The sequence below is a fragment of the Argopecten irradians genome, chromosome 4 (genome assembly GCF_041381155.1).
Source record: "Argopecten irradians isolate NY chromosome 4, Ai_NY, whole genome shotgun sequence".
NCBI classification, from domain to species: domain Eukaryota; kingdom Metazoa; phylum Mollusca; class Bivalvia; order Pectinida; family Pectinidae; genus Argopecten; species Argopecten irradians.
In genome coordinates, this window is record NC_091137.1 from 4693614 (window position 1) to 4698516 (window position 4903).

The following is a 4903-nucleotide window of genomic DNA, read 5'->3' on the forward strand; positions in this document are numbered from 1 at the left end:
CCGACTTTGTACGGAACACAACGGCTATATTCTGGACACTCCAGAATAGCCATCCGTCAAGTCAAAGTTATCATCAATTAAATTCCAAAGTTCAACTTCAACATTTTCTTTCGTCATCTTTACATCGTGACAAAACGTGCGGAAGTTTCCGTATGTTACATGACAATCTGATTAAAATACAGATCCTTATTATCACTACGTTTGAACATTGTACGTTCCAAACAGCATTGACTTAGGTGAGTACTTCTCTTTACATTTCTAAGCCCAACCAACAATGAGACATGGCTATGTGTTTATTTTTAGTGTTCAGACATGACAGCGGTTAATTGGTCCCATTTGCTCTGTTCGGAGGAGAAATATGTAGATCTTAATGTAGATGTATATATTCATGTGATAAAATGTCAATAAATAAATCAGTGGATACATAAGTAATAAATTAAATAACCATGAAATTAAATTACTTTGCACTCGAATTAATTTTACATTTGCTTTTGGTAGTGACTTTAAAATCCATTAATAACTTCCACGTTCAAGAATACAAATGTATACATTGTCGCAGCAGTATATCGTACCGTAAAGACATGTGCACGTGAGATTGTACCCCAATGATACCTGCTGAAACACACTTGCTACTGATGACAAACATGTTATACTTACCCGTGAACGGTTTATCTTTTACATCCGCCATTTTATAACTTTTCTGATATCACCTACAAAAACACAAAACTCATTATATTAAATTGCCAACTGATGTGATACACTTTCTCTAGTTTGTGTGTACACATGCGTAACCGTTAACGCTGTCACTTGTGTCGTCATGTATGTATAATAATATACAGGTGTCTCTCTGTCAAATGTTTATTATTCAGTGACCGAATAGTACGGTAACACACGGGCGGTAGGCTTACATGTGTTCCAGATTTTATTTAATCACCCAACGACGTCTTATAGTGTTATTCTGTCTGTATTACAAGACATAGGTCCTTTAAATAACTATATTATAACATTCACTGTATAACAGCTGACAAAGAAAACAATCTGAAATCAATATACAAATCTTACCACATAAATGGCAGTACCAATTGTCATGTTATGTTCGCAGCAACTTTTTATCACATAATCTGCCTGATTTTGAGAGTGTAATATTGTTGCATATGTCACTAGTGTAATATGACCTGGAGCGATATTCATTGAATGGAAATTCATTGTGATGTCATGACAGAAACAATGAAATGACGTCAGGAAAATGACGTAACATCAGGATTTCGAGGACGTCGGGACAAAATGATGGCCTCCGCTATATTTTCGCAATACATTTTGACTTGAGATTTTCTGAAATGTATGTTCTTATAGGTCTGTGATAAATAGTATATCAAATTCTGTGTTCATTTCATATGAAATTTTATGATACTTGCAAATATGTACAAAAACTTCTTAGACTCGTTTCATAGAATCTCATATAAAATGAACACTCATTTAACATACTACATATATCTTTATTACATGTATATACATTGAGAACAGAAAAGGCTTCCTCTGCCGAAACGCCTGATGATTTTGGGAGTCACCTAACACACGCACACACTTCCTCACACAGATATGTATCGTTGTAATACACTGTTGTTTGTATATGTGTAAAGCAAAAAGCAACATTCATTGTAACTTAGCCAATGTCTGTTAAATGGTAACTACGTAGGGCATGGTTGGTTTGTCACATTGACTGGGGACAGTTGATAATTAACAATCGTTATTAGCATCAGCATATCATTATTTTGCGAGGAAATAATTTAACTAGTATAGTAATAAATGCGTTGTAAAGGAATTTGTTAACGAACGTCTATACATTGGGTACCATGGAGCATATCATTACACAAACACTTCAACATACCAAAATCTAAAAGACTGGATTTATATGTGTGTTAATTAATTAGCGCTGACAATTTATACATGCGCCAGCCATTTAACAGCCTATACAGGCCCCAGGATACTCGACAGTATACTTTTTCAGTATATAGCCTACTTTTTCATTCATTAGATATATAACAAAACTTGAGTCGTCAGTATAAATCACAAAATACTTATGCATATTTAAAGTTTCCTCCCATTTTTAGAACTTGGTAATGGCCATGAACATCGCCATACTTCTATGCAGCAGATATATCTAATGCAAACTGAATGAAGCTTTATTCTCGCTGGAAGTCGGTCAGATTGTGCTACGGACCTACCGACCTGTTGAGAATACACATTGAGATCCCGAGGCCGTTAATCCGTATCGATTTTTAGAAGTTGATGAGCTGAAGCAGAACAGTGATACTTTATCAACCAACCAGCTCTGTACCTAGACTTAAGTATTTATCTACAAACAATAAATTCACCCATGTACCGTGTAGCGATTTTATCACATTTAACGGTGAATTTCTGCAAATATCAACTCATTTAACGCTTATGTACATTTAAATTGAAAAAAAGTACTGAATGTTGATAATTTCTGAAAGTTGTGTGGAGTAAAATCGGAAAATATTGTTTCCATAGATATTCTGATTGATTGGCATGGAATAAGTACAACTGGAAGTGGGCATGAGCCAGGTACTGAGCGTAAGTGGGTGATTTTGCACAACATTATCCACTTTCCCCCACTGTCCAAACCTTCCACGTTCTTAAAATAATATGTCATTCAATAGGGCAAACACGGGTAGTAATATTCCTGAGTGAGTTGGCAATAGTTTGACTGTTTGTTTCTGTGAGTTACACACGTAGAACTTTTTCAAACGTATATGTTTTAACAGGGTAGCACGTTTTTACCAAGCGAGATCCACCACTTCTAAGTTTATAAAAAGACACATTTGTTCATAGAAACCTGGATTGCAATTAAGTAATGATAGACAAAACAAAGATAATCCAACTTGACAAAGCCGCTCAATTAATTTGAGATCATAGGAACTTTTCGAAGCATCCTCTAGATCAGTAAAAATGGCGTGACATGCTCCTGTTTCTGACACAAATATAACAGGCATCTGCCGCCACAGGATAGTTCTTCCGTTTAATCTGCAACAAATTAAATGGCGTGGATATACGTCACGTGCGATTACCTCGCGCGAACTTGAGTGATCACCTTCTCATCATTGTGGACTGGCGGAATACATTGCCCTAGTTTTATTGCTTATGGTGACGTGATGTTTACAGTATCTTCAATCAGAGTCAATGATGATGTTGATGTCGACAAACGAACAGAGTTTTACCCCCATGATGCTGTACAAAGCGTTTTATACTCGTTGGTAAGATAGTTATTTGTGTTACCCACGGATACATTGGTAACTAGAAAACGGTCTCATTGGGCAACTTGTCTCTTTCTATTGACTCTGGCATCTATTGATTTTTACAAGACGAAAAAATCGCGGTGACTTGGTTCAGTAGAGTGCTATTACTCCTTACTGTATGGGAAACCTGTAAACTGTATTAATAAATGATGGTGAAATAGGAGTGTGGTCATCTACCGCCATTTACTGAATACAGTACATAGATTGTATGTGTAAATCAAGGCTTCAGTCAGTACAATTGACAAATATACATTGAACGGTAACCATATAATTACCACCACCAGAACCAACATATCATCATCATCATCATCATCATTATCATCATCATCATCATCAACTTACTTTTTGAGCACATTATCTTTAGTGATCACGATGGATATTTTCTCGTGTGTTTCCACTTAACTAATAAAAGGTTGATTATAGTAAATCAGTAAAAAGCACTAACTCCATATATGCATTAAGCCATAATTGATATCTTCCTTTACAAATCTTAATTTCTACAAACAGTTTTAGATCAAACTGCTACAATGCATTTTGTATACCTAACCTTGAGCATTGAACGACTGTTGCTGATAAAACATCGTCCACAAAAACACCGGAAGCTATCCGATAATGAGTGCTGTTTAAAATGGCTGAATCGCCGAAAAGCAAACGAGCGGAAAAGTTATAAATGTCAAATCGCCTAACGGGACTGCTGAGCGATCTTATCAGCGTGGGGATCATATACGGGAGTCCCAGTCAAACATCCTTATATTTATGACGAGGTAAATAGAAATGGGTGACCTACGTTAGTATTGAGATATCAACTGAGACAAATCAAGTTAACACTAGGCCTTGGTCACTACAGCATCTATTGACATGTCGACAGCATTTTTATACCAGTATACAACAGAACGTTGAATACTGCATTTCAAATTCAAATTAATAACACAGATAATAGCTGACTTTAACACAAACTTATTCACACAGAAACAGGAGCTTCTCTGCTATTATAATTGTTGAAATGTTTTCCATTAAAAGAAACCGTGTAAACAACCATTTGATATTAAGTCTTCTTAATGGTATATCAATAATATATCTCATTGCGATAGCGGAACTCTTGCCTATTTTTATTTTCACTGAAGCTAATTCCTACAGCTATTCTGTCCCCCTCCTATGCCAAATCACGATGTATTTATGAGTTTTATTGCACACGAATTCTTGATAATTTTACTTGGATACAAACTGATACATATTGTTCAAGTACATCCCTTTTCTGTTCTATTGTGAATTTATTGACAATCCATTACATAAAAAGCAAATTGCAATCCTTCATTTTTAAAGTTGTAACACGGAAATTATTTATTCTGTTAATTCAATTATGGATATAAATATAAATCCCAAACCTGACCTAAAGTCGCTGGGTTCAATTTTCCTGCCTGATTGATTTGACCTTTTAACCTTTGCGATCGACAACCGCTAATGTGGGAATTGAATTCCTAAAACCAATACATGAGAACTAATAGTACCCACTGTCGGCCTCGCGAAGTAAAAGAAGATAATTATAAAGCCTAGCCCGAGCGCCACACACTCGCTACTATAGACAC